The 25,433-nt window shown below is 35.6% G+C and overlaps 1 non-coding gene and 1 pseudogene across 1 annotated transcript; both read left to right on the top strand.

Annotated features, from left to right (window-relative positions):
• The first annotated feature begins 1,977 nt into the window (after positions 1-1,977).
• On the top strand, positions 1,978-2,084 carry LOC120252237. The gene has a single exon (XR_005533782.1). It is a non-coding gene; the product is annotated as a small nucleolar RNA R71 (small nucleolar RNA).
• Positions 2,085-19,975: 17,891 nt separating this feature from the next.
• Positions 19,976-20,497, top strand: LOC120251337 (annotated as a pseudogene).
• Positions 20,498-25,433: the final 4,936 nt, after the last annotated feature.

Raw genomic sequence — 25,433 nt, 5'->3', positions numbered from 1 at the left:
CTTCTTTTATGCCCTTCCACTTATAAATTGGCTAGCATATCCATGGAAGTTGGCACACATCTCCGCATACACGAACTCCTCTTGTGTCTTCCTCCTTAATTCATACAAGAACTCTCAATTTTGTGCCTTAGTAGCCTATCTTCGCTCTCTTTTTCATCCCCAATGCCTTCACAACCTATATGCATAAAAGAACACCCAATACACAAAATGATACATAAACCATAAAAGATATGATGCTCCATGCATGTAAAACACATATAAAAACATGTTCACTCAAGCACTTATCAAATATTGTTCTCTAGACTAAGTGATAAAACTTTTTCATTCTCTACCTCTTGATCTAGCCACCCCTCTAATGGGTCTGGACACAATATTTCTTCCACATAGTCATCAATCAACTCATCAGTGGTGTCAAGAAAATACAAAGTATCATCGAAATCAAGAGGATCTCGCATGGCTTCGGAGAGGCGATATGTCAACTTGTCATCTCCAACTCTTAGTGTCAATTCCCCACCGTCCATGTCAATGAGTGCTTTGGAAGTGCCCAAGAATGGCCTCCCAAGTATCAATGAAACCTTGATATCCTCATCAATATCTAACACCACAAAATCCACAGGAAAAATGTACTTATCAACTTTCACAAGTACATCCTTAATGATGCTCCTCGGATGTCTAAATGATCGATCTGTTAATTGAAGTGTCATCCGAGTAGGCCTAGGCTCTCCAAGCCTAGATTTTGAAAAAATATATAAGGCATGACATTAATGCTAGCCCCTGAATCTGCCAATGCCTTTTCTTCACCCAAGTTACCAATATTGCATAGAATGATGAAGCTACCGGGGCCTTTCTTCTTGTTCAGCATATTCTTTTGTAACATCGCCAAACATGAAGCATCCAAGATCACAGATGCATTCTCCTCGAACTTCCTCTTGTTGCTCAAGAGGTCTTTGAGAAACTTTGCATAGCGAGGCATTTGGGACAACGCCTCCACAAATGGGATGTTGATATGCAACTGCTTGAATAGATCCAAAAATTTCTTGTATTGCTTATTATTTTGGTCATTGTTCAGCCTTGAAGGGTATGGAATTCTTGGCTTGTAAGGTGGGGGTCCTACTCCCTTCTCCTTAGCTATCTTCTCAACCTCCACTTCTTTGGGTGACTCAACAATTGTCTTCTTGGTAGGGAGCCTACTCTCAACTTTACAACCACTTCTCAAAGTGATCGCCTTCACATGTTCTCTTGGATTTGTCTTCCTGCTGCTAGGCAAACTCTCTTGAGGTTTTCTGAAAGTGACTTCGCAATTTGACTGACTTGGTTCTCCAAGTTATACAAAGATGCGGTGTGGTTGCGAAGTGTGGCTTTAACCGACTAAAATCTCATATCTAACGATTGGATGAACTTGGGCAAAGCCTTCTCTAAATTAGTCATCCGGTTTTCCAACCCTGAAACTTTGTTCTCCATGTTCGGGGCTTGTTGTTTTTGGAAACCCGGTGGTGTTGTAGTCTTCTGAGCCCTTGATTACTCTAAGAAAGGTTTGGGTGGCTTCTCCACCCCAGATTGTAGGTATTGCTATAAGGATTTCCTTGTCCTCTCATTGCATTGCCTACAAAATCCACCTGTTCCACTGAAGTTGTACCACCAATAGCAATCGGGCAATCAGATAAAGCATGTCCTCCCCCACACCCTGTGCAACTCATTACTGCTGCCAACCTAGGAGAAATTAGGGTGTCTAACTTCTTGCTCCATGACTCAACCTGGGCACCCAATGATGTAATTGTATCAATCTTATGAAGTCCGGCTACCTTCTTCATATCCCATGTATTTCACTGATAACTGTTCATAGCCATCTCATTAATGAGCTGTCAGGCTTCTTCAGGGGTATTACTGCCTAAGGTACATCCTATTGCAGCAACAAGTAATTGCTTCGTGCTTAGGTTTAAACCATTGTAGAAAGTGTGGATAATCAATCACTCGGGGATCCCATGTTGAGGACATTTCTGTAGGAGATCCTTGAACCTATCCTATGTCTCAAAAAGAGACTCCAATTCCATCTGCACAAAGGAGGATATTTCATTCCTCAACTTCACAAATTTTCTAGGAGGGAAATATAGTGCAAGGAAAGCTTCTACCATTGAGAAGTGCTCGTATGATAAGAATACGAAGTGTTCTTTCCTTATGATTTGCATTACTTTTATCAGGTTTAAGCGCTAGTATATGTGTATTTGTGTTCTTTTGTGCATGTAAGGTTGTAAAGCTAAGTTTTGAGAAAAGAAGGCAAAAGTGGATCGTTTACGCATTATTTGGTGGAATCTTGGAAGTCATAAACGCAAAAACACAAGTGGGACTTCAAGATACGTGAATGTGTGTCAATCTCCGTGAATTTAAGTCACTACAATGAGTTGGAGTTGCATAAAGATAGTCACATTTGCGTATCCCGACTTGTGCATTAATAACAAGATCTCCACCAATGAAACTTTTGATTGAAGAAGACATGCAATCTTGACATAAACGTATGCCCGTTTGTGTTGCCTCGATGAAGAGTGTGGAATCAGGAATGTTTTGGCCGAGTACTGTAGCAAGTAATGTAGAAAATACTATAGCAGTTACTGTTCACAACCTGCCGAAAATGAGATTTCCAGAGAATCCACACGGGCGTGTGGAAATTCCCCACACTCGTGTGGAAATTCACAAGCCTGTGGGAAGCATTCACAGGGGGTGTGTGGATGCCCGATTCCAGCCCTATTTAAGCCGTGATTGAGCCCAATTTTGTGGATCTTCTTTCTCCCTTCTCTCCAACTTTCACCCATCCTTCGAGAGCCCGTCAGCTGGGGTTTTGAGAGGCTTTTGGCACGTCTTAGAAGTGGTTTGAAGGATTCGACACCGCTATTCGCTTGGAAGAAGGTTTTTGGGGAGCTTTCGTCGGCATAGATCTGTCGAGGTATGCCTAGGCCGGACAAGGGAACCCTTGGAGAAGACTCAACTACTCCACAAGACCATCGACACGAATGCCGAGGGGGTTTTCCTATGGATTGTTTATCTTCGCTTTCGATTTCATTATTGATCGTATTGTGCTCCATGGAAAGCTAAACCCCCTAGTGGGTACTTGGATTTGTGAACCCTAGGATGTTATTATTTTCTTTGACCTTTTATTTTGCTTTTCTTAATTGATGTGTTAATTGAGTTCTAATCTTGAATGCTTATTGAGTCATTTCTCCCTTAGAGTGACACTAGGGTTGAGAGTCCATCTTGGTAACCTTTGTAGATGAGTGACACACTACGAGGGTTAGACAAAGATAGATTGGAGAGGGTTGAGAGGGTGAGTCGAGAGGTAGCGGAGCGTCCCCTTTCCCCTACGATTTGATTTACTCTACCTCCACGTTATAAGAGTTCTTTGCGGTCATAGTAGAGTGAATGGGCTAAAGGATGACCTTCCGCTGGGGCTTAGTTGCAAAGGCAACAAAGTGAGGCGTTGAAGTGATTTTAGTACCTAGGGCTTAATTGTGACTAGGGACCTTCCGCCTGTACCAAAGGGTTAGGTCTATACATAGGAATAGGGTTTATCACTTGGAATCCCTAGAGCGTCTTGCAACTTTACACAGTGCGAGGTGTTGAGACTAAGCGATTTCTCCACCGGGACTTGGTGTAGAGTTAGTCATGGTTGATCTTAGATTTGGGACCATGTATTTTAGGATCTCCACGACTCATTAATACATTAGTTAGGAAGCATAATAGTTGGCTTTGCACTTGAATGATTATCTTAGGCGGAACAATATTCGAGTACCCCACTTCTATCGATTGCCTTATCTCTCACCTACTTGTGCTTCTCTTTCTTATTTGTTTTACTTTTGTTTGCATTACATCTTATCAACACAATCATTGTTCATCTTCACTTGGTTAAGTAGCAATTTAAGTAGTTTTACTCCCTATTCCTTGTGGGTATAATACCCCACTCAATTGGGAATTTATTACTCGACAAACCCATACACTTGCTGGTATGATACCCCTGGTGGAAAAGAATATTCTCAACTCCTCACATTGTGTGGAACTGCTTGGAGCTCTAGAAATCCCAAGTGATAAACCCTATTCTCTAGTATAGATCTAACCCTTTGGTCTAGGCGAAAGACCCCTAGTCACGGTTAAGCCCCAATACCAAGGATTACTTCAACACTTCACTCTATTGCTTTCACAACTAAGCCCCAGTGGGGTTTGTCTCTTGGCACTTCACTCTATCGTGACAGCAAAGAACTCTTGCAGCGTGGAGGTAGGATAAATCACGTCGAAAGGGAAAGGGGACATTCCGCTATCTCTTAACTCACCCTCTCAACCTTCAACGGATTACCTAGAAAGATTCTCAGCCCTACTGTCACTCTAAGGGAAAATTAAATCAACAAGCACATGAGATTGAAGCTTAATAAAAACATCAATTAAGGAAAGCATAATAAAAGTCAATGAAACAAAATCATCCTAGGGTTTACATGTTCAATCACCCACTAAGAGTTTAGCTTTCCATGGAACAATACAAAGTCAACAATGAAATCAAAAGTATATGAAAATAATCTATAGAGAAAACCCCCTTGTTGTCTGTGTTGATGGCCTTGGAGAGCCACCTCGTCTTCTCCAAAGGTTCCATTATCAAACCTAGGGCACACCTCGCTGAATCAATGCAGACGAAAGCTCACCCAATAGTTATCCTACAAAAGAACTCGATGTCAAATGCATAGAACCACTCATAAAACCTAGCAAAAATCTCTCCAAACCCTAGCAGTGCTCTCCCCAAAGATGGGCAAAAGATAGGAAGAAAATCTCCAAATAGAACTCTCAAAGCGGTATTTATCGGGCTGAAATCAAGCATCCACACAAAACGTGTGTAATTTCCGCACGCCTATGTGAATTTTCAAGTTTTGTTTTTTCTGCAAGTTGTGAACAGTAACTGCTACAATTCCGTTGGTAATAGCATTAACATATTCGTCGGCCAAACTTTAGCTCTAAAAATTTAGCATGAACCTTACAATACCAACGGAATTCCGTCGGTAAAATTATTAAATTACACCTACGGAATTCCATTGCTATTAATATAAAAATATATGTAGCAAATGCTTTAGCGCCAAGGGAAAAATATGGCGGGTAATTTAGTGATGGAAATCTGTCGCCGTTGTCGCCGGTGATGTGGTCGCTATTAAAAATTTCAGCCATACAAAACTCTGTCGGTATTTTGTCGGTAATCTACCCGATTTCTGTCAGTAAAATAAAATATAAACGACTGAAATGAATATGTCGAAAAAGCTCCGTCGGTATTGAACTGTTTTCTTATAGTGGAAGATGTTGATGGAAGCAATGAGTCTCCATTTTGCTTCCATGATTTTTTTAATTGGTTTATCTAAAGTTTACCCAAACTTGATACAATTATTTCCTTCATGGTGACGTTGATGGAAATGGCATATTGGACTATGAAGAGTTTGTGCTATTGCCATTCACACTTGCAAAGAATGGAATATATCAATGAGTTGATACATAGATTGCATGGAAAAATAATGTTGCGGGTGAGATAGATGAGGTTGATTTGTGGTAACTTCAGTACTTGCATTAAAGATCAAGAATGGTTGATATCAATGAATCATGAGAAGAAGCGGTTCTCTTATCATTGTTAAGTTTGTGTTTTTGAGTATACTATATGTAACTCAAATACAGTCTTGTTTAGGATAATCTCTTTTTATATTTACATAAATTGGAATGATATACTTTATAATATCTTCATAATATATAATATTTTGGTAATTTTATGATTTTAATAACATTTTAATCATTTTGCCCATAAATTTATATGAAATAATAAACATATATTTTTATAAAATAAATTTCATATAAATTGATTTAATTTTTACGGAATAAATAAAACTTTGTCAAAAATAGTAACAAAAATTTTATTGATTTTTTATGTTCTATTTTATTTGTAACTGAGATGTTCAACTTTGTATTGCTAATTGAAGTAGGAATTAAATTAAACTGTAGCCTTTTTTTCAGAAGAAGGAAAATTTCATTTAAAATTTTTATTGAAATAAATTTTTTACATTAAAATAATTTTCACCAATACAAATAGTTTGTTTAATTTAAGTACAATATAAAATAATATTATTTATATAAATTGGCATAGAGATTGATGGGAAAACCACATCATTTGACTTGCGTTGGATCGTATGGGTTGAGCAAATCACATTCAAGGCTTAAATTAAAATAAATGATATATTATTTTCTAATAAAATAATATAATTTTATGTTTAATATGTACGATTTGTTAAGAATAGAAATTTGAGAAAATGACTCACTCATTTATTAAACGGACTTGGCCAATATATAACCTTGCATACTTAATAGAAAATGAGATAGAACTAAACATTCAAACACAATGACTTATCTAAAAAAATTAAATAAACCAGAAAGTCTTATCTTATTTAAAAATAATAAACAAAAATATAAACTTAAACTCTCTATTCATTCCCTCCCTTAAACTAGTTTCCAACTTCAACTAGTTTAGATCAGAAACTTGACAAACTCCCATCTGACTGCAGAATCTCTGAAATGCATCCAGCGTAAGAGGCTTTGTCATCACATCCGCTCGTTGATCTTGTGTTCCATAATAAATCAGCTCAATTGTTCCAACTCGCGAGAGCTCTCGAAGAAAATGGAAGCGTACATCTATGTGCTTGCTTCGACCATGTAAAAATGAGTTCTTCGATAGTTTAATTGTGGAGCTATTATCATAGGGGATTGTATTACACGTACTTTCCTCCAGACTAAGTTTTTCAAATACCATCTTCATCTAGACAGCTTGACTGGCACAAGATGCTGCAACTACGAATTTTGCTTTAGTGGTTGATAGTGTGACTATGGATTGTTTCCTTGAAGACCAAGCCACCGCTCCAGAACTTAGCATAAAGACATAACCATATGTACTATTCCTGTCTTCTATATCTCCTGCATAGTCATTGTCTGTATATCCAACTAAATTTTTACAACCTCCCTTCTTGGCCGCCAACAAATGCAACTCTGTTAGTTTGGCCATGTACCTGCTAATCATCCTAACTATGTCCATTCTTGCGATTGGTGCAAATACTTCTGTATAGTCTATTCCTTGTTGTTACACATACCCTTTTACCACCAACCGAGCCTTAAACATGTCAACTTCTTCATTTTATTTTAGTTTAATATTAAAGATCCACTTCATCCCAATCTTCTTTGCACCTATCAGCAGACCAGTAAGCTCTCACGTGTTGTTTCTTTCAATGGCTTTTATCTCCTCATCTATAGTTGTCCTCTATTTGTTGTGCTTTACTGCTTCTTTAAAGTGTACTGGATCTGCTGAAGAAAATAGAGCTAAGTTAGCCCTATCTTCTTCCTATGAAAGTCCTTCCCCACTCACATGGTCACACATCCATCCTGGTGGTCTTCTAACTCATCCTTCACTAGAACTAAATAAACCTCCTTCATTCTCACCAGCTTGTGTGCTACTAGTTGACTCTTCAATGGCCTCTTCTTTTTCCTCATTTTCTGCTTCACTATTCTCAGCATCAATACACTACAAGAAATTAGTGATTTCAGGGCACTCATTTCCCGGCAGTTTTACCTAAACGACCAGCAAAGTTGCACATTGTGGCGGTTTACATGGTAGTTAAATAAACGCCCGGTGATATCTTTCATTTGGTGGCGGTTTTTGGTTAAAACGGCTGTGAATTCGGTGGTATTGGTGGCAGTTATATCTGAACAGCCGAGGACGCTGTGTAATAGGCAGCAATTGCGTAACCAATCGCCGGGAATGTTATTATTTTCCCATTGGACGACAACAACTCCTTTCTTTTCTCACACCCCCAGCCTGGCCGCTTCTTTTTAGGGTTTTTCCACTTTCCCTTTTCCATCTTGCTTCTCTTTCCGGCCATCTATCCATCTATCCATCTGAGTTTGCTGCCTTCGATCATTAACCAGCACGCCATCAACCTCTTGTTTCATTCAATCTCGGCTTTTCACTCATCTCCACGGTAAATCATCTCATTTTGAAACATTATTGGTGATCTTGTCTTTTCAAGCCATCAGTTGATGATCTGGTTGCTTTCTTGTTGTTTTTTTTGAAAGGTTTTAATTGATTCCTTTTTTTTTGTCCTCAATTATTCTTTTGACTATGGAGTCATTTGTACTTGTGATCATGGTGAGATTAATTGTTCCTAGATCTGAACACGGTTGATGGATTTCCCCTCAAATTTGCTTGCTTTCATAGTTTTAGATTGTCCTAATGTTTATTAGTTGATCTCTTTTCTCATCAATTCATTAACAATGTTTTCATGCGTCTTATTTTCATGCATCAATTCCTCTCCATTGTTTCCGTATGTCCGATGTGTTAGTTGATAGGCATGCTTATGCAGTTATGCTCTGGTTCTTTTGTTGCTGCAGGTTTTGGCATTAGCTATGGTTTTGGTGTTGGATGGGGATTTGGAAGTTTGTTTTGTTTTAGTTTTGATCCATCCTTTCTATGTTCAATCCATGTGATTGATGAATTATACATATAGTTGAAGAGTTCTTTGTGTGCTAAGCGTGATTTTTTTTTTTGTCATAATGTGAAATTATGGATTAAATTTGTAGCAATGAAAACATAGTAGACATATCACTTCACAAATCAATCTTTACTAGTAAACAAGCAGAGTGTCGCATTCTATGAAGGCATATCTTTTGATCTTGAGAAATGTTAGGTTAGAATTTGATTGTTTCTGGAAGATTGTTGCTTTCTAATATATGTATATGAGGTATTATTTTAGAGGTTTCAATTTCTGAAGTTAATAGATGGGAAAGTGGAGACAATTTGTGTAAGTCAAAGAGATTAATTTGGAACATGTTACATTTAAAAATTAATTTATAAAACCCAGAGTTTGCACCTCCTTAACTCTTGGTTTTCTTGCTTGTTTGTCTCTTGCTCTACTTAGCAACATTTACAAGGCTTTACCAAAGAAATAGTTGTTTCTTGTTCAGAGTTTGTATTCTTCAAATTTTTCAGGATTCATATGTTATAGAAAGCAAGTGATCACCTCATTTTTTTTTAATATTTATGCATTTCTAAGTTGAATTTGTGGTTTTCAGTGCATGGCAAAGGTGGTTATAAGATGTTTGTATACATTAAACCTCCCCTGATAGAAACATGCTAGCTTCTAATATGAATGAAAATAGTGTTTTTTAAGCCCCTGGCAGCCCATGTTATCTGAAATCCATTAGACTATACAAATCTGCAATCTTGTATCACATGCATTCATAAATATATCACTGAATGTTTAAAGACAATAAGATGAAGATGTGAATTAAAATCAGCCCTGAAAAGGCAGAAATGAAAATTCATTGTGGAGCACCAACATTCTACCATTCATTTATTGCATGTGATTTTAATTTTTTGACCTATACCACATGAAGGAAGCAATTTTCAAAATTTTCTTGCTTCTTTTGGTGTTTAGGACTTCTATTTGTTGTGCTTCTTAAATAAATTTTATGAGTGTGTGCTGGTATGAACATGATTAAACTATGAAATTTTCAGAATTTTTCTTTCTTATTTTTGCTTGCGCTGTTTAACATGATAAGGTTTTTGAGATTGTTCTGATGGTTGAGAGGTTTTAGAGATCTAATCAAAATGACAATTTTCCATATGAGTGCAAAGTTCTCTCAAATTTTCATTGTATAAGTACATGAAATTGCACTATCTGGCTTGGTAAGTTTGTGTTTGATGAATGTTAACCAACAAAGTGTGTTGTTGTTAGTAGGCATCACTATTGTTCATCTCCTTTATTGTTTACAGAAATTAGATTACTGAAAACCTTTTCATTTATTCTGAAAAAAACTTCTTGATTGCTAGAATTGGCATCCTTGTGTGTACATACATACTATTATTATGACCATGCATGTTCTTGTTGTTTTTTCAATACTTCATTTTAATTTCTCTATTTGGACAGTAAACAAATAGCAAAATAATGTCTCACATGAATAACAAACTTCTAAAATAGTAAAAAAATGACACCATAAATCCCCAGTAAAATTTTCAAATTGCATAACCACCTGGGCATGGCTCCATCTTCTTTTTGAATGTGATGTTGTGAAGCCACGCACTTGTCCAAAAACTTAACTTTTCTTTTACCTTTATAAATGTTTGCTTTGATTTGATGGGGAACAAGCTCACGGAGAGAAAGAGTGACATACTTAGATATTATATAGTGAGAGTGTGTGAGTGAGAGAGAGTGAGTGAGAAAAAAAAAAATAGGAAATAGATACAAGCATGGACAAAATACAAGTGTACTATATATAATTTGCACGTTGATGGCATGTTTAAATGAAAGGAATTACTACATTTCTTTATATTCTTCTTTACTAAAGCGTTCTCCCTCTTTTGTAGGGCTTTCTTGGTCATTGTGCAGAATCTTTTTCTGGTTTGATATTTTCTTACTATTGGTGGTGGTGGTCTCCATCAATTAAGGTACCATTCGTTAATGATATTTAAACTTGTTTAGCAAAATTATTATTGCTATGATGTTAATATGGATAAATTTTAACTAAAGCAATTAGGAAATAGATGCAGCATGTGAGAGGACCATTTTAGAGAACAAATTACACTAATAATATGAACAACTTGTACAATGTGAACAGACAAATATAACACTATAAATATCGGTAAGTGTTTTAATTTATTGTATTTACTAATTCATTTGTCTAGGCTTAACTTGAACAATTTATATTAATAAATAAATTTTGTGTTGTTTATTTTTAGACAGTTTTTACTAAACATAGACAAATCATGGATTACAATGCCGCGAAACTCAGTTGCATATGACCAAGGTGTTAAGAATTTTATTGAATTTGCTTTCGGGCATGGTTCAATTAATGATATGATACTCTATCCATGTCCTATGTGTGGATTTAGTAAGCGTCTAAATAGTGCCGAGGTATACGATCATCTAATTTGCAAACAATTTCCAAAAATTTATACAATTTGGTACCTTCACGGAGAGTCCCATCCATGAGAAACAACTAATGCTCCAAGGAACATCGAAATTGCTTCACAAAGAAATGTTGTTGTTCAAGATCCAATTATTGATATGGTAAATGATGCTTTTGGAGTACATGAACCTATTTCTGAGGAAGGCTTTCAAACAGTAAATGAAGGGGTTAGACAAATAGATGATGACATATCAAATGTGAACCAAACTAGGAATGCAACAGACGAGTTTCATGAGTTATCTAATGATGGTCAACAACCTCTGTATGAAGGGTGTGCAAATTATTCAAAACTATCATTTATATTGAAATTGTACCATATCAAGTGTCTATGTGGAATGAGCGATAAGGCAATGATGATGATATTGGAGTTGCTACATGATGCATTTCCACATATAAAAATTCCAAGCTCTTTCTATGATGCGAAGAAAACTATAACAAAGCTTGGATTGAACTATGAAAAAATACATGCATGCCCAAATAATTGCATGCTTATTGGGGTAATGAAGAAGATGAAGATAGACAAAATTGCAAGATTTGTAATACTTCTAGATGGAAAGAAAGGAAGGGTGGATCAGATGACTTATCCAATGGTAATAAAGCTTGAAGGAAGATTCCTGCAAAAGTGGTCAGATATTTTCCACTGAGACCTTGATTACAAAGGTTGTTTTTGTCTTAAAAACAACAAAGGATATGAGACGGCACAGCTTGGATGGCAACAATGATGGGCTACTGAGACATCCAAGAGATTCTGAAGCATGGAAAAGATTTGATTCAACAAATGGTTGGTTTGCAGCAGATGCTCGAAATGTGCGTCTTTCACTAGCTACGGATGGATTTAATCCGCATGGAAATTTGAGTCAAAGTTATAGTATTTGGATGATTATTCTCATTCCAAACAATATGCCACCGTGGGTGTGTATGAAACATACATCTTTTATCATTTCAACTATAATTCCTGGTAAACATATGCCAGGAAATGATATAGATGTTTACTTACAACCTCTAATAAGGAAGTTGAAAGAATTGTGGCATGATGGCGCTGATACATATGATTCTTATGCAAATGAAATGTTCAAGCTGCATGTTGCTTTGATGTGGACAATCAGTGACTATCCTGGTTTGGGAAATTTATCTGGGTGGAATGTCTATACTGGACGTGCTTGTATACATTGCAATTATACCTCTGATCCTTGTCGCTTGCCTCATAGTAGGAAATGGTGTTTCATGGGCCATCGGCGCTTTCTTCATGGTGGTCATAAATTCAGAATGAACAAGATCAAATTTAATGGAGAGCAAGAGTTACGAACTCCTCCAAAATTATTATCAGGTGAAGAAATTTTTGAGCAAGTTAAAGATATTGATGTCACATTTGGCCGGCCCATGGATAGTAAACTCAGGGGGAAAAGAAGACGTGGTGCAAATACTTCTACAGATGAGCGACAACAATGGAGGAAGAAAAACATTTTCTTTGAGTTCCCATATTGGAAACAAAGTTTATTGCGTCATAATTTAGACGTAATGCATATAGAGAAGAATGTGTGTGATAATATTCTTTTCACACTGTTGAATGATAGTTCTCGCTCTAAAGATCATCTTAATGCTTGTAAGGATCTAAGAGATATTGGTTATAAACCGGACTTGTAGCCAGATGAAAATGGAATGTTTGCTCCAGCAGTTTACACAATGAGTAAGCAAGGAAAGAAGCTATTTTTAAATACTTTGAAGAATATCTGTGTGCCAGATAGCTATGCAAGCAATATTTCTTGGTGCATCGATGCTACTAATCTTAAAATAGTTGGGACATTAAAAAAGTCATGATAGTCACAAACTATTACAACGATTTGCTTCCACTCTGATCCGTGCGGTTGATGATAAAGATATCACGGTACTACTTGAGTTATGTTCATTTTTCAACAAATATGTGGCAAAACATTTGAATGCTATGGAATTGGATAATCTACAAAAACCAAATTGTACTAACATTGTGCCACATGGAAATACTTTTTCCCCTTCATTTTTCACACTGATGATACACGATTGTCTATTTGGTTGATGAAGCAAAACTTGGAGGTCCAGTCCTATTACCGTTGGATGTATCCAATAGAAAGGTATCTAATTGTTAATAACTTTATTTATAATTAATAATAAGATCAAATCTATGTTATATAACTATGAGTCATGTGATATTTTAGGTATTTGGGACTATTAAAATCATATGTGCCCAACAAAACAAACCAGAGGGATCTATTGCAGAGTGCTATATTGCACAAGAGGTTATTACATTTTGTTCTAAATATCTAGATGATATTGAGACAATATGGAATAGACCTAGGTGAGTTAATGATGAATCTGTTACTCCCCAGCACCTAAATGCTCGAATTGCAGAATTATTTTCATATGTTGGGAAACCAGTAGGCGGTTTTACGTGGTTTACTTTATCATCCATTGAGCAACTACAAGCACATCGTCATGTGATAATCAATTGGCAGGCAATTGATTCTCATGTTCAGTGAGTATTATTGTTTGTGTGTTTATGCACTATTGAAGTGGATGTTGTTATTAAAATATTACTTTGAACATGATAGACAATTCAGGATTGTTGTAAGAAGACAATTATGGAACCAAAGTAGAAATCTTATTGAGGTAGACAAGATGGTTCATAGAGAGTTTAGTCAATGGTTCACAAATCGAGTAAGTATTTATCTCGATATATACATTGAATTTTATGTGGCATAAGTCTAAATTATTTTCATTTGTCTTTAGATCAACCGAGATCGTGAGGTGCTCCTAGATTCTGATAAGAGTTTCCTCATAGCTCTTGCGCAAGGGCCAACTAAACAACAAAAAGATACAAGGCATTCAATGTCAATGGATACAAGTTTCGTACTTTGGAAAGTGATAGAGGATTAAACACACAGAATAGTGGTGTTTTTGGCACATTTAGAAAGAGGAGTTATTCTAACAATAGCGATGTTAACATGCGATATGGAGGTGTGTCGTATTATGGAAAATTAGTTGACATCATTGATATTAATTACAATGGATTGTTTACGATGACTTTGTTCACGTGTGAGTGGGCCAACACAACTCACCCTAAAGGTTTAAAAACTGATAAATTAGGTTTTACCTCAATCAATTTTACAAGACCTATACATACTGGGGTGACTGAAGATGAAGCCATACATTAAAGCTTCTGAGGCACAAATGGTATTTTATGTTGATGATAAAAAAGAAGATGGGTGGTACATACCAATACACCTAAAACCTAGAGATTTGTACGATATGGGTAAGGAAAATTTAGATGCCATGGCCAATATTGAACCTTATCCATCACAAACTTTGGAAAGTTTATTTCCTAATGAAGATATACCTTTACCTTTGAGTCAAGATGATGTAGATGATCTTCATAATTTGCAATTCTCAAATACTGGGGAACAATTTGAAGCTGAAAATAATAGTTAAATAATTGATTATGCGAGGTAAATAATTGATTATATTTTCTTTTCCTTTTACATGTTATCAACGTAATGAATTGATTATGTGAGTTATTTGCAGTATGCCGAGGATAAAAAGACACATCACTACAAGTAATTCAGTAAATTCTACAGTGGATCCAAACTCATTCTATAGATCCAGGTACATCTATGCCAACACCACAGATTAATGCACAAGCTGAAGAAGTTGGTCCTTAAAATAATGCACAAGATCAAGAAGGTGGTCCTGTGCATCAATCAGCAGTAGACAGAGATGAACCTCAGTTTTTTAGGGGTTGCAAAAGGAGTACATGAACATGGGAAGTGCAAATTAGAGGTAATTAATCTATATAGCATCTTATATATATAATTTATTTGAAATTTATATATTGCATGGTATCGAGGTTACATATTTGGTTACATGCTATGAACAATAATCTCATATATAAGATGTATTTTCATTTTCTTTAAATGACAGATGGAAATGGGGAACTGAAGCAACAAAAAATGCAAGCAATTGACGTATACTCTCTTCCACCGGGAGAGAAAGTTGTTGTGGAATGGAATTCTCGAGATCAGCCTATTGAATGTCGGGGGGTTATGCTCGCTCAATTTCTAGGCCACATTACAAATAATTGTTAGAATTTTTCTATCGGATATAAAAAGTGGCAAAAGATCCCAGAGAGCTATAAAGATCATGTTTGGAACAATATTATAAAGGTATCGAATGTTATTTATAATTACCATGTTATGGGTTATATTTTATTGTTACATTTGATCGTTTTATACTAATGTATTTATTTATTTGTAGTCAAAACTGGAGGTAAATGATGATGGATATAAGCGATATATTTTCAAAAACTTAGCGAAAAAATGGCGAGACAATCGATACAACTTATATAACTTGATGAAATGTGATCCCGATGGTCCTCGTGAAGCCAACATAGCAAGGAAACCTCCAGAGATCCCTTTGGAGCAATGGGTTGCATTTGTGGATTATAGAGCTCGGCCTAACACGAAGGTGATATCCTTAAAAAAATTAATAACCGTATTATTGTTTCTCTTTTAAATTTTTAAATTACACTTTGTATTCAAAAGCAGAACAAAATACAATAAATGGCACCCACCAGACAATGCCCCACACATTAGGTTCTAAGTCCATTGCTCGACTAGAAAATGAGATGGTTATTAGTTTCTTCTTTTGAATAGTTTTAATTATGTTTATTGATCATGTCGCAACATTACTTACATATTAAACAACTTGCATTCTTGGTAGGAAAAGCAACTTGGTCGCTCTATCACCAGAGCTGAATTATTTCAGGTAAGCCATACAACATCCGATGGGTCTTTTGTAAATAAAGAAGAGAGGCATAATCATGTAAGTTTAACATTGAAACATATGATAAGTTTCGTGATTTTGTGACATATGCTTTTATGAAAAACAATATTACTTTAATTTACAGGAGAAATGAAGCAAGTAGGGGCACACAAGCTGAAATCAATGAGCTCAGGGACAATGTGCAGCTCTTAAGGCGACAAGTGCAAGAAAATGAACAGCAATTTTAGCAATAATTATCAATTCTTACCCAACAATTGGCCAACCAAAATCAAAACATAGCAACCAATCAGGTTTTGTTTAAATTTCTTTGACATTTATAGGTATATGGTAACATTGTGTTCATTAGGTTAGTGTTAATGTTTACATTTATAGGATTTCATTCTTTTCCTCAAATTTTATATTGAAATTCTTTGACATAGGAAAACTTTGGGGTCGCAAATTATTGGAAGACGTTCATCACAGGGTAGTCACACGGCACATTGCAACCAAAATTCAGATGAATCTACATAGGACATGTGCAACAGTAAGTTAAGTAAGTCCTCGTTATCTATTTTTATATTTGAAGTATGAAAGTTCATTGTATTTAATTAGAATGATATTCTACTCTGTGATGTGTGAATTTGTTTGTTGTTTTAATAATCCATCATATGAATTCAGTTTGGGATCTACATAAAAAGGATTGATCCAGCTTTCAATTCGGTGAGTTATTGATCAATCCTTGAGTCTAGTTGGTATTTTGCTATTTATTAATTTAATGTTTGGTTTGCAAGTTTTGTTGTCTGTGTTTTCAGGCCAAAGCAAAAATAGGACACCATTGAATAAAGTGATGACGTGATCAACCCACTGAATTTGAAGCTGATTTGCAATTTTTACACTATCTTTTGTTAATCTTTGGCTTTCAAACTTTAGTTCCTTGTGATGCCAGTTGTTTATCTTTTTTGTTGAATGCTCATGTTAGTTGGAGTCTATATATTCAGTACTGATTTATTTTATATTTTGCGTTTCTTATGCTTTTCAAGTGGTTAATTAAGACTCAGAATTTTACATTAGTTTCTATCCTTGTTTCGTCTCCCATCTAAAATCTATGTAACAGAACAAATATGGGCAGAAGGTTGTCAAAAACTTGGAGTTGTCCAAGGTGAGCATTTCTTTGTTCTTTTCCTAGTTCAGTGTTGTGACTTGTGATGCTGTTGTTGTTAAAGCTTTTTCATTCTGTTTCATGTTTTACTAGCTGCTTACATATCAAGGTGGAATCCTTTCAGGCTTTGTGTACTACTGAGTTGAATTTCATGTTATTTCTTGCAGGATATGCTATTTTGATAAAGCCTTTTTGATGCTATGATTTAGGGAAATATGGGTCTATTATTGGTAAGAAAATTGCATTAAACAAGTATTATACTCCACCATAAATACAGGTTGATAGATTAATATACTAAGTTTTCAATTTGCCCTGGTTTTGTTAGTTGTTGGGGTCAATGCCCATACTTGTTAGTATTATTCAGGTTGTTGAAAATCTATGCCCATTCTATTAAACTAACCGATGTTGTTTACACAGATTTTCCTCCAAAATTTGGCCACTTTGACCATTCACAGCATATAGTTTGATATCAAAATCTCTGTTTTGATGCTGATTACTTGATACCTTGTGTGAAACATTTTGTCACATTCAGTCAGATTTTCTTTTGGATATGGCTGTACACTACATTACAGGCCTAAGGATGGTGAGTCTCATCAGGATAAAGCACATATTCGTGTGCACACATTCTTTGATAAGTTTAATTTTTAGATTATCTCAACACTCTGAGATTATATTAATAATCAAGATATGTACATCCTTTCTGCTTACTCACATATTATTGATAGTGAGATAAAAATAGTATCTTCAATTGCTCGACATGTCAATAAGGCTCTTCCTCCTTTTGATATTATTTGTACCTTTCTCTAAGTTTATATCTTTGTAAATTTTTTTTCCTTGAGTTTGTAAAATGTGAATATCCTAATTGCATTTTATGGCACTCATGGCATGTCAATAAGGCTGGGTGTATGTTGCTTGATTTACTAATCTACTTGACTATTGCGATTTGTAGGCAGTCAGTTTCCGAAGCCACCTCCTTCAGTTTTCTGGATTTGATTGGCATGAAAATGAGGCAAGTAGTTGATTGGACTTACTCAAAGCTGTAAACAACAGCTACTACCATTAATGTGAGCTTAGATAAGTTATATTCTGAAAATAACCTCGTTGTATACAACAACCCTAAAATTTTGTACCTACTTTTCCTTGATTTCAGGAAAAGCAAAAAGCTAAGATCAGGGAGAAACTTAACAAGTGGGTAAAATATTCATTACTGGATTTATGTGATTTATTTGATATTCTGTTGCAAAGCTACAACAAGGAAGGTTTGTAGTATTTGCTTTTCTTATTGCACTTAATTACTACTAATCTTATTGTAGGTTTCCAATTCAAAGTATCACTCATCAAACTAAGATAAGATGTGCTTACAGCAGGATCTGGTTGTGAATCTTCTGGACTTCATGGCAGCACCTCATGTTACAACTGATGTTGTCCTTGCTGAAAAGGAGCAGGTCTCATCATAAATCGAAACATTTGTGTGTGCGCGTTATAGATTTTACATTTTTTGTGTGATTTATTACATTTCATTCTGATATACTGTAGCTTTCATTGAGATCAAGAAAACACAAGAGTGTTGCTAGGAAGTCTATCAAAGAGTGCTGAGGTTAATTACACCTTCGAGAAGGTGTAGGAAGGTATGTTTCTGCACAATGTGAGGCTTCATTGTTGTTTTTTGTTAATGGTTTCTACTTACTCTCCATTTATCATTGTACTTTCTGTAATATGATGTCTGTGATTTACATCAATTTCCAAGTAAATATTGGATTAGTTCCTTTGAAATATCTTTAAGTTTACCAGGTGACTATTGGACTAGTTCCTTTGAAATATCTTTAAGTTTACTAGGTGAATATTGGACTAGTTCCTTTGAAATATCTTTAAGTTTACCAGGTGAATATTGGACTAATTCCTTTGAAATATCTTTAATTCTTACAAGCTTTACATGGTTACCTTTGAATCTATAAATTCTGAGAGAAGTAAACATGCAGATAATCTAGAGAATGACCATTTGCAAACACTTGTTGAATTGTTTCTTCTTTTCTTTCAATCTCAAAGGATGTGTCTAGCCATTGATTTTCTTACTTCCTAATTGTCATAAAAAAATTTACAAGATAGAGAGAATCAATCAAGTATGTTGAATTTCAAAAAATTAGAGCAATAATCAAAAGAGGCATCAGCTCATAAGCTTCTGAAGTATACCGCATTTTTCATGCTGCCATCGCCATGCTGCCATATGCTTATCAGTATTGTTAATAAACTAACCAAAATAACTCTTTAATTCTTATCTTGTAGATTCTGTAAGATATTTAGTGGCCGTAAGCCCATTCAATTTTGTGCCATGAAATAATCTGAAAATGAGTGAGCAAAAACATTTAAGTAATCCAAAGTCAGTATTCCATTGACTGTCTCAATCACAATGGTAGCATTTGAACAAGCTTAACTTTAAGAAAGTGAATTATGCTGATATTTCCTTTGCTCTGTCAATATTTACTTGGAGCTTGATGGAAATTCTTATTCATCAGTGCACATTATTTGGTCTATTTACTCTTTGTTATTTCGTTCTTCTGAATGTTCTACTACATAAGCATGATAAACGGATAGAAAATTATTTGGATCATGTCTTTGAGGATGGATATGTTGACACTATTGTCTCTGTTGATTTGTTAGTTGTTCTGTTTTGTTATTATTTGTTTTGTAAGAAACCTTTTATATTACTATAGTGTGAACTATCTACTGTCACAGATCATGTGTTTTATATAGTATTGCATTGAATTTCTTATTGGACCATTTCTACTAAAAGAGGTGAGAAGATAATTCTCGTATTTTGACTCTTTATTATCAACATAATGTGCATTTTTTTGAAGCATTTTGAACTCAAACCATTGATGTGAGTTATGTGAGTATAAATGAATTTGGTTGATTCAGGCAATGGCCCAGATGGGTGGTCTAGTCATGCTGCAGCCATAAACCTTCTTCTTTGCCGGGATCAACAAATTAAGTCAGGTCCTAGAAACCCGAATGACATTGATCAAATTGCAAAAAATAATTTAGCACAAGATACCTGTCTGGGTTTACAGGCAAGAAAAAAAATTCTATCATTTCATACTTTGAATCAAACTGTAATTAATTGAAGATGTTTTTTGTTGGTAGTGGTGATCAAGACTCAGTTGTTCAAGTTTTGGGCTATCGAACATTAATGCGAGATCTAGAACATGAACTGAAGTTTGGAATCACAGTTCATTATGGTGTTTGGTTTTACAAGGGCCAAGTATGTGTATATATATAACTGCTATATATGTATATCTGCAGATTGATTTAGAATTGAATAAATGATTAATATGTGTTGAATAAAATGTGTGTGTATTTTTTTTGGAAGGTTGGTGGTTGGGTGACTGAATATGGTAATTAAGACATTTGCTACTGTGAGAGGGTGCTATGGTTCCTTATGCACAGCCTGGAAGAGCACTACAACTATTTGCTTCTTTTGTTCATGGACAGAGACTGTGGATAAACACAACACACCCTTCAATTTATGATTGATGAGTCTTGTTCTGCAATTTGTTTATAAACAATTGTCTAGCTTGTGATTATTATAATATGTTTGCAACTTAGAGAGAAAACAAATTTGTAAATTTGACTTAATTATTATTGAGTTATAAATAAATTTTTTATTATTTTTAAATATTAATTGAATAAGTTCAATGCACAGGATTCATATATATATATATAATTGTCAAAATATCAAATAAAAAATAAAAAAAAATTTAAAAAAAATCCAACGCACAGCGGTTTACGCATGAACTGCGGCCACTTTCTCTGAGTTCCATTGTCTCGATCTCTTTATCATTTAATAGCCATTATAAAACCGTCGGGATTTCTTGTACGCATTTCGCGGCCGTTGTTCTGGCCGTTCTATAAAACCGCCGTGAATTGCGCTACCGACGTTCGTATAGGCGGCGGTATTGCAACTGCCATCGGTTTCATTTAGCGGCGGTTATAACCGCCGCTAAATGATTTTAAAACCGCCCCGAAAAACATGATTTCTTGTAGTGATATGATCATCATCCCACTCCAAATCCGCTACTATATGCTCTTTATAATTCCTATCCCAGTTTCAAGACTTTTTCTATTCAAAAACTACATCCCTACTAATGACAATCTTCTTTGCACTTGGATCATAAATCCTATATGCCTTAGACTCAGTACTCACACCCAATAACATGCAAGTAAAGCTCTTTGCATCTAGCTTCATTCTCCTTACATCAGGAATATGCACATGTCCTACACACCCGAAACGGCTAAAATATTCAAATGAGGATTTACTTCCACTCCAAGCTTCCTTAGGTATCTGATTCTTCACCACCAGTGTAGCACTTTTGTTCAGAACATATGTTGTCCAGTTTGCAGCCTCTAACCAAAATATTTTTGAAACCCCTTTTTCAGTCAGCATACATTGAACCATGTTCATCAATGTGCAATTCTTGCTTTCAGCTACTCCATTATCTTTGGGAGCATATACTGCGGTTAGTTGTCTTTTGATACCATGCTCTAACCAAAACTCATTGAATTCTCGTGATGTAAATCTCCCCGATTTGTTCTCAAACATTTTATAAACCTCCCTATTTCTTTCTCAATGGAATTCTTAAAACTTTTGAACATGCTAAGTGCTTCATATTTCTCTACTAAAAAATAAGTCCATGTTTTTCTAGTAAAGTCATCAATAAAGCATAGCATGCACCTTTTCTTGCTATTGGAAATGGGAGAGATGGGCCCGCATATGCCTGAATGAACAAGTTGGAAGCCTTTCTGTGGTCCTCCCATTACTCTGTTTATATAAAAAAAATAATACATGTCCTTGCATGGGATGAACCAATCTGATCCGTCTGATAACCATCAAATGACTGAAATCGATGATAAGAGTGATGCGGCGTTCATGTGTGAAGTCCTTGCAATGATACAAGAAAGTGAACGACTATATGTAATGCGGTACCAATAACGATGCAAGCGAGATGATGATCTACATATCTCTGCCACCGCTAGAGAAAGGCAATGCTCGGAGAGTGTGAAGACCGCCACAGTGAAACGCGTGAGAGTTACAAAGATGTAGAGGAGCCAATGATGAGGAGAATGCTAAAGATCTCTTCAATGAAAATTACATGGACAAATATTATGGGAGGGAGAAACCAATTTTTCCAAGAAATTTTGACAAAAATTGCAATGGACCGCATATGAAGCAACTGCAGGATAGTTTGGTGAAGATTGGAATAGAAGCTGAGCATTTGCTTTTCGGCACATCACTAGCTTTCTGAAAATGGCAAATTGTGAAAAGGTAACAAAGAAGCCTTGACGGCACTCTGCAGGAGAGCTCCCATAACCAAAAGCAGTGTTCCATCTCCTTTTGAGGCATTAATAAAAGAAATAGAAGGAGCAAGAGAACTATTGGCGAAGAAAATATGTTCAACTTGTAGGAACCATGACTCTAAGTCTCTAATGAGCATATGCAGATGATGTTACCCAGGTTTGACATCTTTGCTCGTGTGCCCATTTCATGTGGCTCATATCATCTTAGAGAAAGATAAAAAAAAGACTGGCTATGAGACCGAGAAGCCGTAGAGCTGTGTGAAGAGAAGTTCTTCTCGTCCATATCTGAAAAAGGAGCTCTAGCTGATAGAATTAATCCCAATATTGTGAAGCTCTGGTCTCCCTGATGAATAAATCTAAGTAAATTCTCACAGGGTTGATGCACAATCATGCTATCTTCATCTTATCTTTTTAAGCCTATTAAACTTGCCACTTTTTGTTTGCTTTGTGTCATATATTCTGCAATTGGACAAATGATTGTAATTAATCTATCTTTATTTAAAAAAATAAGATTTGTTAGAATCAATATTGACATATCAGCATAATATATATATATATATATGTGTGTGTGTGTGTGTGTGTGTGTGCAGAAACCATGAAGTGTGTGATTGCTAGACATGAAATTAGTTTTTATAGGAGTTAGCACCAATGGCCAAATGCTGGTGCAATTCATGTATTCTTCATGGTATATAAATGGCATTGTCATTGTTGCTTTTGCTATATGAATGCCAAGTGATCAAGCAAAAGAAGGGGATTGCTTGGGAACAACTTCACAGTTGCTTTTAATAGTGCGGCTTCTGGATCCCTTGCGAAACTATGAATCATTCGGAACACTAATACTTGCTTTGATTCAAGATGAGCGAATTTTTGTTCCTCCAAAGCCTAAATATATGGTAATGTTTCTGATAAAGGGAATAGTTAAATCGATGATAAGCTCTAGACTGAACCTGAAGTAGTGAAAGAAGATAAGAAATAGGAGGAATAAGAGAGCAACCAGATAAAAAAAAAGAAAGAAAAGTACCTTTTTTAATGCATTATTATTCCTCTTTGTGCTAATATTCATGATGGTCCACCTATTTCATATGTTAAACTTACTTGAGACCATGCACCATGCATTATCCCACGTTTTATCCATGTGTGCAAAGCAATCAATGATCTTTATATTGGTGTATGTATGCAACTCCATCACATGATACTGTTCACATATAGACCCAACTTTTCCCCTGTGTTCTATTGCAGTCTCAAAGCTTTACAAAATGATATTATGAAAAGCAAAGGGTAAATATGTAAAAGCCTTAAAATGAAATAAGAAAATTCTCAAATTACGTAGCTCATGCATGGGCCACGTAAAGCGAAGTCGTGTGATCTATATGTCGTCTGAATGAATCACTATTGACAAGTACACACACCTTTCGTTTACAATACCCATCACGAAGAACTCATTTTGAAGAATTGATAAAAATACTCATTTGGAAACAACGATAAAATGCTTACCTCGAGGCAAGGGTAAATTTGAAGGCAACAATGATATATATTTTGGACGGCAGCAAGGCATGCAATGCAGTGACAAGGCACAAGCAGCGACAACACTATATGATATATATATATATATATAAGTTATATGTTCATATATAAATGATGTAAATATATATATATATATATATAATGTGCCATTTTCTTGTCTTTACTTGTACACGAGCCCTTAAGCGGAGGTTCCCAAGATTTCAATCTGGAGTAATTAATAATAGAGGCTTGCCTCTATTAGGAATAGAAGAGTCCACAAAAATAAATTAATTAATTAATTAAATAAAATAACATTTCTAATTCGATATATCACCCGGTATCTCTTCACTAACACAACGCTAGGGCACGTATTTTCAATCCAACAAATTTTGGCTCGCTCGGTGGAGACCTTTTATTTCCACCTCCCATTTTTGAGGTTCAAGTACAAGTGAAGGCATTGTTTCTTATAACTCATGTATAAGAAATCTAATATTATTGATATGTTTATTGCATGTGAAATGGCATTTAAGAGTTCAATTGCACCCGGAAGCCCAAAGCTCACTATTTTCCTTGGAGAATGATCTGAAGTCCAACTGTCAACACTGGAGCTGCAGGAGCTGAGATGAGATTTGGCACAATCTCCGAATTTATACAATTTGAGAAAAGGACTTCATCTTTGGAGGAAAACTTGATTGTCCCCCGTCTGCCATCTAGGGGTCATCACCCAAATGTCATTGTTCCTGCATTTGAGAAGAATATTTCTAATGAGAAATCAAGAACCTCTATCTTTCAAAGGCTATCATGTCGAAAAAAGATAGTTTCTGTAAATGATGAAAATGACGAACCCACTTTCACTGTTACTGTCAAAGGGAAAGAAAGTGGGATTTTTCAATCTAAGGAAGCTAAGCCTAGGAAAAGCGTGTTTTCAAGATTGATGCCCAAACAAGTAAAAAATCCCAGATCACAAATTAAATTCTGTGTTATTCCAAAATCAAAAGGATAATCGAATGGGTTTTTTCAAAAACTCATTCAGACCATTCAACATGGTTAAGGAGAACGCAACACCTTTAGAGATGTGTTACCAACCATATGACAAGAAAGGTGGTAGACCCCCAAAATCTCATAAAACTTCTGCAAAAATCTTTATAAGATACACGCAGAATCAAAGAAACTACAATCAGAAAAATTGAAGCCAAGGGAAGTTTATCAAAAGAAGAAGCAGTTAGTGTTGAAAGCATGTAAAACTGTTTTTGATTGAATTACTTTGCCAAATGATCAAATTTCATAACTCTGGGCATCACAAGGTCAAGCTTTTGTTTTTCACTCAAAGTTTGACCAAAAGAAGAGGAGTGAAGATGTAGAGATGTCAGATGGAGAGGTTGAAGTACATACTGTCCGAATGATTATCGAAGCTCGAGGAGATCAGATAGCTGAATGAAAACAACCAGGACCAGTCACAAGATCTCGTAGATGGGCACTAGATTCTCAAAGCACGATTAGAGAGAAAGGTTCAAGCCATATTCCACATGATGCACCAAAAGATTATAAGGGGGCAGATCCTCCAAATGAAAATGATGAAGACAAATCAGCTTTTGGTTTGGACCAGAATAAT

This window comes from Dioscorea cayenensis, chromosome 20 (genome assembly GCF_009730915.1).
Source record: "Dioscorea cayenensis subsp. rotundata cultivar TDr96_F1 chromosome 20, TDr96_F1_v2_PseudoChromosome.rev07_lg8_w22 25.fasta, whole genome shotgun sequence".
NCBI lineage: Eukaryota > Viridiplantae > Streptophyta > Magnoliopsida > Dioscoreales > Dioscoreaceae > Dioscorea > Dioscorea cayenensis.
This window is presented reverse-complemented; position numbering and strand designations above follow the sequence as displayed.